The sequence below is a fragment of the Camellia sinensis genome, chromosome 8 (genome assembly GCF_055761805.1).
Source record: "Camellia sinensis isolate YWXY chromosome 8, ASM5576180v1, whole genome shotgun sequence".
Classification (NCBI taxonomy): domain Eukaryota; kingdom Viridiplantae; phylum Streptophyta; class Magnoliopsida; order Ericales; family Theaceae; genus Camellia; species Camellia sinensis.
The window spans coordinates 125,963,179-125,974,928 of NC_138968.1; positions in this window are offsets into that span (position 1 = coordinate 125,963,179).

The following is an 11,750-nucleotide window of genomic DNA, read 5'->3' on the forward strand; positions in this document are numbered from 1 at the left end:
AAGTAATATATATTGATAACTTTTTTTTTTTATTTGAGCGGGGGGTCGTGGCCCCTAGTGGTCTACACGTCAATCCGTCCCTGTTGATCACCGTTTGATTAATCAAGACAAATAAATTTTTTTTATTAATCAAAAATTAAGATGGTCAAAATTTTCAAATGGGTGTGGGTCCTACTAAAATTATGAATCTTAACCCATTTTAAATTATGGGTTACACCAAAGGAAAAGTGAACCTATTGTTATACACATTGTACACGTTTTCGCGTGTCCTTTACTTACATGCATTTATGCCTTGCTTGCTTTACACATGGCGTGCGTTTTCGCGTGTGCTCATGTGTTTATGCACCTTTCTCCCCTTTTCAAGTTTCTATACACATTGCATGCGTTGTTGCGTCGTGCTTTGCTTATATGTGTTCAAGTTTCTATACACATTGCATGCGTTGTCGCGTCGTGCTTTACTTATATGTGTTCAAGTTTCTATACACATTGCATACGTTGTTGCGTCGTGCTTTACTTATATGTGTTCAAGTTTCTATACACATTGCATGCAGTGTCGCGTCGTGCTTTGCTTATATGTGTTCAAGTTCTTATACACATTGCATGCGTTGTCGCGTCGTGCTTTACTTATATGTGTTCAAGTTCCTATACACATTGCATGCGTTGTCGCGTTATGCTTTACTTATATGTGTTCAAGTTCCTATACACATTGCATGCGTTGTCGCGTTGTCGTGCTTTACTTATATGTGTTTAAGTTCCTATACACATTGCATGCGTTGTCGCGTCGTGCTTTACTTATATGTGTTCAAGTTTTTATACACATTGCATGCGTTGTCGCGTTATGCTTTACTTATATGTGTTCAAGTTCCTATACACATTGCATGCGTTGGCCCTGTTTGGTAGAGCTGTGGGAAAGTTCTTATAGCTTATACCTTAACAGCATATAGCTTATAACTATAAATATAAGCTAATTTCTGACTTATAAATTAAGTTTCTCCTGCCTCACTCAAACAATAAGCTTATTTCTGACTTACAAAAAGTTATTAGTTGCATTGTTAAGCTAAACCAAACACATCAAAATAGCTTAAATTAAGCTGAAAGCTGAAATAAACTGAAAAAAAAGCTGTACCAAACAGGGCCGTTGTCGCGTTATGCTTTACTTATATGTATTCAAGTTCCTGTACACATTGCATGCGTTGTCGCGTTATACTTTACTTATATGTATTCAAGTTCCTATACACATTGCATGCGTTGTCGCGTTATGCTTTACTTATATATGCTCAAGTTCCTATACACATTGCATGCGTTGTCGCATTATGCTTTATTTATATGTGCTCAAGTTCCTACACACATTGCATGCGTTGTCGCGTCGTGCTTTACTTATATGTGTTCAAGTTTCTTTATTTTCACACATTGTGCATGTTGTCGCATGTGCTTTATTTACATGTGTACATTTCATTCCTGCTATACACATTGTACATATTGTCGCATGTGCTTTACTTACATGTGTACATTTTATTCTTCGCTTTACACATTGTATATGTTGTCGCATGTGCCTTACTTACATGTGTATACTCTTCCTCACCTCCACACATTGTACACGTTGTCACGTGTACTTTACTTATATATGTTTGTGCCTTCATAGCATTGTTATGCTTGTTTCAAATCGCATTGTTATGCGCACACTCGGGTTACGTTATTATGCACCCCTTCCGCCTGCATTGTCATGCACCCTCTCACTCGCTTTGTCACGCACTTTTCACTTGCATTGCTATGCATGTATCTAACGATATTGTACCTATTAAGTTCTCTTTGTTTTTCAGGCACGATATTGTATGTACGGTTCATTTGAGGCTGGCACGACCAGAGGAACAGGACAGGAACGATATTGTATGTACAGTTCATTTGAAGCTGGCACGACCAGACGAACCGCACAGGTACTGTTTTCTCCGCGTCAAACGTAGCGAGAATTACATAATTCTCTTACATCCTTTCTGCATTGTAGTGTAGTTTGGTTTGTGCTAGCTTAAAACTGTCACATGTTATGCTTCATTACAGCTTTCTTTGCATGATCATAAGTTATGCTCGACTTTGTGCATTGTTTTGCAATTTGCCCCTGCCTCCGGGCACATATCTTTGTTTGTAGCTTGTATGCTTGTCTAAGTCTTCGGCTTTGTCAAAAATGTGTTGTCTCTGGGCTTTGACATTCACTCCCATCATTGTTATGACTTTTGAGTTCTGTCAAAGAGGGGCAACTGTAGACACCCCATTTTTGACCGTCCTCAAGACTTGGACGTCATCGTTTGAACACTCGGTGATCATCCATGTTCGTGTTCATTTTGAGATCCCGAAGGACTCGGCTACGCGCCTTGCCTTAGGATCTCTCGACTTGACTGTTTTGTGCTTGGTTGTGGACCAAGGACTTGTGGTTTTTGCACCTGAGGATAAGAAGTGGCTTGTTAGCCATCCCTTAAACCCACCGGCCGTGGCATGAAGCCACCGGCCTTGCTTTCTGTCTACCGACCAATTGTTTGGTCGGTCGGCCATTTATTTGGCCGATTGTCTCTTTTTCTGGCCGGTGCCTCCTTTTTGCCTTTTTTAGGCATTGTGCATGCCAGCTGTGCCAGCTGGAGTGCACGAACTTGTCCTCCATACACGTGTATGGAGAACTTGCACCCTTTGCACCCTTTTGCTCTAAGCTTCTTGAAGAAGCTTAAACCCTTTGTCTTAGCTTCCTCCAGAAGGTTGAACCCTTTGTCTTAGCTTCCCCAAGAAGCTTGAACCTTTGGTCTAGCTTCTTGAGGAAGCTTTACCCCTTTTGCCTTAGCTTCTCTAAGAAGCTTTGGTCCTTGTTTTGTTCTATAAAAGGAGGCCTCTCCTTCCATTAGAGGGGTTGATCAAATCAGAGATATATATGATATATATGTCACTCTCTCCCTATATCTCCCTCTCTCTTTTCATTTGTGTGTGTTAGAGTGTCCAAAATGGTGTTTTGTTCTTAGTTTTGTACTAAAACACCTAGTGTTACACCATACTTCGGTTTTGGAGGTGTTGGGAGTTTGTTCTTGGAGTTTTGAGTGGGTTTTGATCAGAAGGAGGGGGCTGGAGTTACTGTTCTTCAAGTGTTCTTCAAGGGTGAGCACTATTACTTTATATTCTCCATTTTTGCACTAGCTTTTAGCCTATCTTGCATGTTGTTTTAAGCTTAGTGTATAACTAATAAAATTTCTAATTTTTGATTTTTCATGTTTAAGATGTTTCATTAAGGTCATTTTGGTGTTTGGGGTTGTCCTCCCCCTCTTAGGCCTTGTTTGGCCCTTTTTGTGCCTTCTTTGTTTGAGCTTTGAGAACTTTCATGTATTGGCCTTCTCACCACTGAAATCCAAAGGATTTTCAGTGGTGGTGAAGGAGTTTTGAGGTCTTGTATAGGACAAGGACACCCCTCTCCCTTTGTGTCTCATTTGCTTATGTTTTTGGCTCATAAGGGTAGCATGCATGCTTAGTCAATTTTGGTTCCATTTCAGAGGGGTTTTTGTTGTTATTTGGTCATATTATACCTCTATTTTTGGTCAGATTAATAGTCCATTGCATGCATCACGCACTTGCTTTGTAATCCCCCTTATTGTCATAACATGCATCTTGCATTTGAACCACCATGCTTGCATGTTTTGGCTTAGCTTTGTGAAGTTCTTGGTCATGTTTTAACATGCTTAAGGTCTATCTTGGGTCTTTGGAGTCATGCTTGTCATGCTTTGTATAGCCACTTTGCATTTTGGCTTGATAGCCTTGGGTGTGTGAGTCATGAGCATGCCTTATTTGGGTTATTTCAGTGATTTGGAATCACTTGCCATGCTATTTCAGTCCATGTTCCATACTTGTATGCTTACATTCATCATCCTTTCCATGTTTTGAAGAGTTGTCCTTTCATGCCTTAAAAAGGGTTATAGTGTATGCCTTTTGTTTAAGTCCTTGGGCTGCCATATCAGTGGATTTTGGGGTGTATTTTGACGCATTGAAACTCTGTTTTTGGTTGCATAATCCATGCCATGTGTGGTCATGATAGTTGTAGTGGAATGCTCCCTTTTATAGCCTTGAATGCCCCTTGTTTCATGCCCATTTCTTAGCATGTTTTAGCTTTGTTCCATGCCTGCTTTAGTCTTGTTTTGGAGTGCCTTAGGACTGTTTTAAGTCACTTTGGTCCTTTGGGATTTGGTTGACATAGCTATGGTTTGAACCCCTTTGTTGGCCTCAAGTTTTGGACCTTATTGCATGCCTTGCTTGCATGTTTTATTTGACTTGGCATCATCCTTTGCATGTGCTTCAGAGCTTAACATGTTGGTCTAGTGTCCATGATTGTCTTCTTTTAAGTGTCCTTAAATTTTGCCTTTTGTGCCTAAGTGTTGGGGCCTTTGCATGAGCATGCCTAGTTGTGTTTTATCCATCATTTCCATTGCACTTTGGCCACTGTTTTGGGGCATGGCTGAGGTCTCCCATTTCGGTCTAAGTCCATCCTTGTACATAGTTGCATGTTTGGTTAAGTGTTGCATCTTATTACATCATTTGCAAGCTTGCATTATATCATGTTTGCATGTTCTTGCTACACTAGTTTAGCTTGCATGTTAGGTCACATTGCATTGCATCTTGCATGCTTAGCACATTGTACATTAGCCATGTTTAGGTTGCATTGCATTTGGCATGCTTTGCTAACTTCGCCATTTTGCATATTTGAGCCATATAGCATACATGCATTGCATTGTGTTTGGTTTGGGGTGGCAAACCAAACATGAGGTATGAGGTGTGTTCGTACTTAAAGTGACGAAACACGCCTCAAACCTCGGTCGCCGACACTCTTGATCCTAACATGATAGAGTGTGTAGCATTCATTTGTTTTCATTGCATTCATTTTACATTAATTTACAAACTTGGCACCTTTGGCCGTCAAGCATTGAAATGCGTGATTGGTGGCTCGAGGACTGAAAGCCATGCTCTCTTGAGTTCATTGCATGATAGGGAGAGTGGCTACGCACACATTGCCTTGAAAATACCTTGCCATGCACTGTTTGTCCTCTGTTGCAGCAGAACCAGTATTCTGCAGGAAGAAATGGCCGGTCGGCAATCTTCAGTGCTGGCCGACCACAAAAGCCCAGTCAATGGACCAACTTCTAGTCGGTTACCATATTTCCATAGCTAGTGGTCAGATATCTCGGCCGGTGATATCCCATAATGATCAGAGAGTAATTCAGAAGCCTCCTAAGAATTTTCACAATTATCAGAGGTGCAGAACAGTGCAAACAGAGGCAACCGAGGCATGGCAACGGGTTTCCAAGCAAGGCGAATCGAGCATGCATCATCCAAGCATTCCGAGGCGGAATTGCGGCGGCCTCTTTACTGCTTTAGTTGACTAGTTAATTTGTTAATTAGTTAAGTGGTTGTGTAATATTTAATTAGCTTGTTAGTTAATTAAATTTGTATTATTCTTTCGGACCCTCCGAGCGAGAGCAATTGTGTAATAAGTGTGCGTGAGTGTGTGTATGTCTTCCAACCCCACGTCTTTCTCTCTTTTATTTACTAGCTTATGATGGTTAGATTAGGGCATGTTTCAATTAGCATACTTATGCTCGTATGTTTGCATCCATTCATCTGTCCTGCATACACCGGGCTTGGCGCATCATACTAACTGCATTGTATTTCAATTCCGAGTTGAATACATGTTATCTGTTGCATTCCATATGCCATGTTTACAATAGCCGAGCCTATTGTAGTTGCATTTTTGCATGTGTTGCATTAGGCATTTCAGCATAGTTAGGGCTCATGCATGATCTCTAATTAACTTCTTTCTTTGGCTTGGAGTACTCGGTAAGCATTTACGCTTTAGCATCCTTACATGAGTGTGAGTGTTGCCATGACAGCATGCTTACCATGAGGCTATATGCTTATATGATATAACTGCCTGAATGTCTGTGGGTGCAGGTTGGATTATCAAAATTGGAATAATGCATTGACTGTGAGTTTTAAAGCCCACTTGAGAGTGACAAATCCATATTTTAGCCTACTTGCGAGTAGCAAACCGTTTTCAAAACAAATATGAAATGTTTTGTTCCAATTCAGGCGATCCAGTCTATACTTGTATGCTGTGCACATCACATAATAAATCTAGGCTAATAACCGGAATAAGAACGCATAATGTTTTCAAAACTAGATATCATGGTTAGTATAGGCCGATCTTCGGATTGGGCGAGCGGGGGTGCTCATAGCTGACCTTCCCCAATCGTACCAAAGTTCCCGAACCGAGGCAACTTTGGTGATGACGGACACGTGGCCTTAGGCAACGAGTCAGGGTTTCCTAAATTCCCCCAAAATAAAACATTTAGGTGGCGACTCTGTATTTGGCAAAGCAGTCCATGTTTGGCACTTCTTTCAAAAAAAAATCTATTTTTCAAAACGATTTGCCAGATTTGGACTCTTTGGTGATTTATCAATCTCACATTGCACATTGTGAGATCAGATTAAGAACCGTGACAATTTGAGTCCTGAACTGTAGTGAGCCCAGATGAACAGAACGGGATTCCCTCCCGGGACGTTCGGGGATGTCTACACTAACATGACTAATGTGGAGAGACAAATTAAGAGTGCCTACAAATGCACCCACCAATAATTATATCAAAGAAAACCATTGAAAAAGACTGAAATAATGGAAAATATAACTTCCTAGCACCCAAAAATGCATAAATCTGAACCAAATGTGACACTGTTGACCACTCACCATTACAAAACCTAACCAAAACGCATCAGAACCAGCAAAAACAACAACCAAATGTGAAATTGTTGAGACCAAAATCTCCACACACACACACACACAAAAAACAAACAATGCATAAAATATATATATATATATATCACAGGACAGAAATTTTTTGTGTCTAGAATAACAAATGCAATTAAAACAAATTTCATATAAATTAAAAAATTTAGAATTCAGATTCAACATATAAATTTTATACAAGTTTCAATTCATTTTAATTTTGAATTTATAACACTTAATCTGAATAAAATTAAATTTGCCCAAATATGATAAATAAATAATAATAAAAAAACCCTAGTAATTAAAATCATACGTCCTAATTCATGATTTTTTCTTAATATGTAAAATTAAAAAAAAAAATTGCAATTGTATCAACATGAAATTGAAAAAAAAGATAATAAAAGTATTACAAATTGAAAACAACAATAAAAGAGAATATGAATCACATACTTATAATAATGAGAAGACTAATAGCAAAACTAGCACTTTTTTTTTTCCTTCTATATTCCCAAGTTGATTTGACTACACGCTTTCAATCAATAAGGCGACGTGCAGGTGCAGCATGTCAAACCCTTCTTAGAGTTTTTTCTTTGTGCTTTCCGACTTTTTCTCATCAAGAAAAAGAAGTGTACTTTTAATTATATTTTATATTTTTTTTATTCCATTTTTTTTTTAAAGAAGAGATGTAGGCTATCTAGTGACTAGGTCGGACCCACTTGACAATGACAAAACCAGAAGCACTGGCGCTATCTTTGCTTAAACAAATATATATTATTGATATTTTGTTCAAAAGTAATATATATTAATAACTTTTTTTTTATTTGAGCGGGGGGTCGTGGCCCCTGGTGGTCTACACGTCAATCCGTCCCTGTTGATCACCGTCTGATTAAGCAAGACAAATAAATTTTCTTGATTAATCAAAAATTAATATGGTCAAAATTTTCAAATGGATGTGGGTCCTACTAAAATTATGAATCTTAACCCATTTTAAATTATGGGTCACACCAAAGGAAAAGTGAACCTATTTTGACAATTGGGTTTGTTAGGTTTTTGTTATTGGCAATCTCGTTTGACAAAACTCCTTTCAGTTGTAATTTTATTTGTTCTTTTATTTCCGTGAGGCTATGAGTATTTAGATGCGAATCTAACCCGAATTGTGCCTTGCAAAGGAGTTTTTGATATTAATTTTTTCATATTTTGTCACTTCGTTGACTATGTCGAGGATCGAGCTACTCGGTTAACTCACGGGGGTCAATGGGCAGCGCCCCATGGCGAGTCCAGGGCAGAGCTCGAGTGGGGTTGAGGGGCAGCGCCCCCGGAGCAAAAAAACAAAATTGCAGTCGCTTGAGCGGTCGATTGTGCGCTCGAGTGAAGATGCAATCCTTTCAGAAATTTCACTTCCCTGCAAAAGTACTGGGAGTTGTATTTTTACCCTCGGGCGGCCTTTCCTACACTCGGGTGTAGATCCTTATTTTGAAACATGTGTTTTAGTCAAACCGTTCGAGCGTCCATTCCTATGCTCGCGTGGAGATCGCGATTCTATTTGCTATATATCTGCGATTAATTCAATTTCTTGGATACGGCTTCCAGATCTTCTTTTTGGGTATTAGGGTTTTCATCTGGAGCTTCTTTACTTGTTTCCTTTGATATCTGTGAGAGTTTATATCATGAATTGAGTGAATTATATCCAAGGGTTTGTTTATTTGTTTTATTCACAAAAGAAAGAGTTGCTTTTCGGTGGATTCCGGAGTGGCTCATCGTCGTGGATTCGACATCATCGTCGTGGATTCAACGTTGAGCAAAACAATTCCGTAGTGAAGACGATGGTAGAAGAGGCGCGTTGGGGTCGATTCAATTTGGGCGTGAATTCGCTAGGTAATTGAGAGTACACTTGTGTAATTATTTTGTCTTCTTAATGGATTGTTTTGTGGCTTTTGCCTGTGTTTTTTTTATCACAATTGAAAGCGCTTCAATTGTGGTTTTTTCACGTTAAATCGTTGTGTTGATTTGTCTTTGATTGTTTGATTGGAATTGTTATTTAAAATTGATACATAAACACAAATAAACATCTCAGAGATTTTTTAATTTTTCGAGATTAACCCAAAAGTGTGGGGTCCATGAAGATATTTTGTCAAAGCTTGGTGGAATAATTCAAATTCAAATTCAAATTTTAATGCAAATCATTTCCATAAAGTAATAAATAAATTGCTATTTTCTTGGAAATTAGAGTCAATTTTGGAGTTTCCAAAATTAACCATTCCCTCCTAAGCCTATAAATAAAGGTTCTCATTACAGGAAGAGAGAGACACATTTTTTTTGGCTAATAGTCTTGCAGGCTTTAAGCAATCCCAAGACTCAGTCAAATTCTCTTCTTAAAATTTTCTTTAAAGTTCCTCAAACTTAAAAGGAAGGATTATCAAGCACTTCAAACTTGTGTCAATCCTTTCAAGTTACAAATACGAATTTGATCTCTCATTTCAAAGAGATCATTTCAAGACTCATTCGAGATCAAGCCCTTCAAGCCCTCGATCAAGCCTCTTTTCTCCAAGTTTCTCCTTAAAAAACTTGAAGAAATTTATCAACTTACCTAGTTCAATAACAAGCTTTACAGCCGTTGGATTGCAACCCATTTTGGAGATCGAATAAGAGGATCCACTCTTTTGTAATAGAGCAAACTACAGAGGATTGTACCCATTTATTATAATCAAATAAATCTAATTATTTGTGTATTTATTTCGTGTCTTAATTGTAGGATACCAAATTTGTGTTTACAATGACGACTAGAGATAATGGTAGCAGTTGGAAGTGATGGGAATGCCTGGTGGGGTAGGGTAGGGTAGGAATTAGGGTTATGGTTTGGGAAATTATAGTTAGAATGTTAGGGATGAAGAGGGTATAGTTGAGATTAAGGTCCAAACAAATAAGGTAGCAGCCCTCTAGCTAAAAAAGATTTGTTAACTTAAGAACACTCAACCTTTTTTTTTTTTTTTTTTTTGACAAATATCATTAGTGAAATTTTAATACCTCTATTACATCAATTATTACCACCTCTGATTGTTACAAAAAATCTTTGGTTGTGAGAGACAATTTTCTGGTGATCCCCACCAATCCCCAATGGTTTTTCCATCAACTCTTTTCGCAAGATTTCTCGACAACTTACTAACAACTTTTTTCTAATGAAGTCAAACTTTCAATTTTTAAAGTTTATTAGTAGAAATATGTAGCCATTAGAAGTAGGTATATGATATTTGCATTTGATTTTCATTTTTTGCAAAAACTTTAACCTTCAATTGGAAATTTCCATGTCGTCGCATAATAGATTTTACGGTGTCAACACAATGAATAGTCATAGTGTAAAGGTAGTGAAATTTCACTATATGCGGGTTGTGAAATTTCAATGTGAGACATTGTGAAATTTATGATACGAGGACAACGGAATTTTATTGTTACATACAAAAATTCATCATGATGCAACTGTAAACGTATGTTGTTTTTAATATATGAAGGGTAAGAGAAATGCATGTAAAATTATAGATAGAGAGACAAATGGAGGTAGATGATAGAGAATAAATAAAGATAGATTGGGAAAACAAATGAGACTGATTTGAACTAACCGTAGTTAGGGGTGGGTGCGGGTCGGTTGCGGCCACGGAACCTCCAATCTACCATCCGTCCGCCAGATTGGTGGATTGGAGAAAATCAATCCACATCCGTTTGCCAATCCGACGGATATGGATTGAGCGGATTGGCGGTTTGGTGGATGAATTGGCGGTTTCAAATTTTATAAATTTTCAACATAATTTAACTTATGCACCTCCTCAAAAAAAAAAAAGAAGAAGAAAGTATTACAGTCAATGACTTAAAAAAATATTACCATCACTGCATGCTTTATCCAAAGCAAGAAAGTTTGAAACTTTAGAATATCACAATCACTACATGCATTATCCACATACTACAATCGCAGCATGCCTTATCCACATAAAATATTACAATCTGTGGTTCTTAAAATATAAAAACAATTCAAACTACCAAAACTATGAACAAAGCAGTAGTAGAGATTGTATGTCTCTGTATTGTTACATCTATATTTGTTTTTGAAAATAAAAACCAACCAGCATATATCGTATTTTCTATTTATTATTTTTAGAGATAGATTTAAAAACCAAAAATATATAAATAAATAATACGTTTATTTTTTTCAATTCAAAAAAGATATTCAAGTTGAAAACTTTTTTTTAACAGAATATTTAAACTTTTTTTTAATTGAAAACACAAATAGAATATTTAAACAAACTGAAAACACAAAGTTTTATAAATTACTAGGGGTGCTCGCGGTTTGACGGTTCGGTTGCGGCCAAAGGAATCTCAAATCCGCCATCCGTCTGCCAAATTGATGAATTGGAGAAAATCAATCCGCAACCGTTCGTTTGTTATCACGCATCCGTTTAAAATGCGACGAATCAGTATAGCTTACCCCTAACCGTAGTAGAATGGTTGAGGAGGCTATACAAGGACAATGTTGTAAAACCGTTGTCATGGTGTGATGTCATCGTAATTAAGCAAAGGTAATGATGTGTAAATGATTTTGATAAATATACAGATGATAGTTAAAGCAATTAGTTGAAGTTGAGAAATCAATGACAGTAAAAAACTGTGGTTATGACTTGGTAGTGGTGTCACCGTTGACGTAGATCTAATGCACCTTACATAGAAGAAAGAGTATAAAGGGAGAGCGTATAGAAAAATAAATGATAGATAGAGACAAAATTTTAGAAAAAATGACTTCATAAGGTTATTTTTGTTCATTTATAGATAAGTTTTTAGTTGATTTAAAAAAAAAAAAATCATAGATATTTCAACTAGTAAAAAAAACTTTAAGTGGACTTCAACTTTAAAAATAATTTTTACAAAATTTTATCCCTAATTTTTCCAACAAAAAAAAACATAAAAA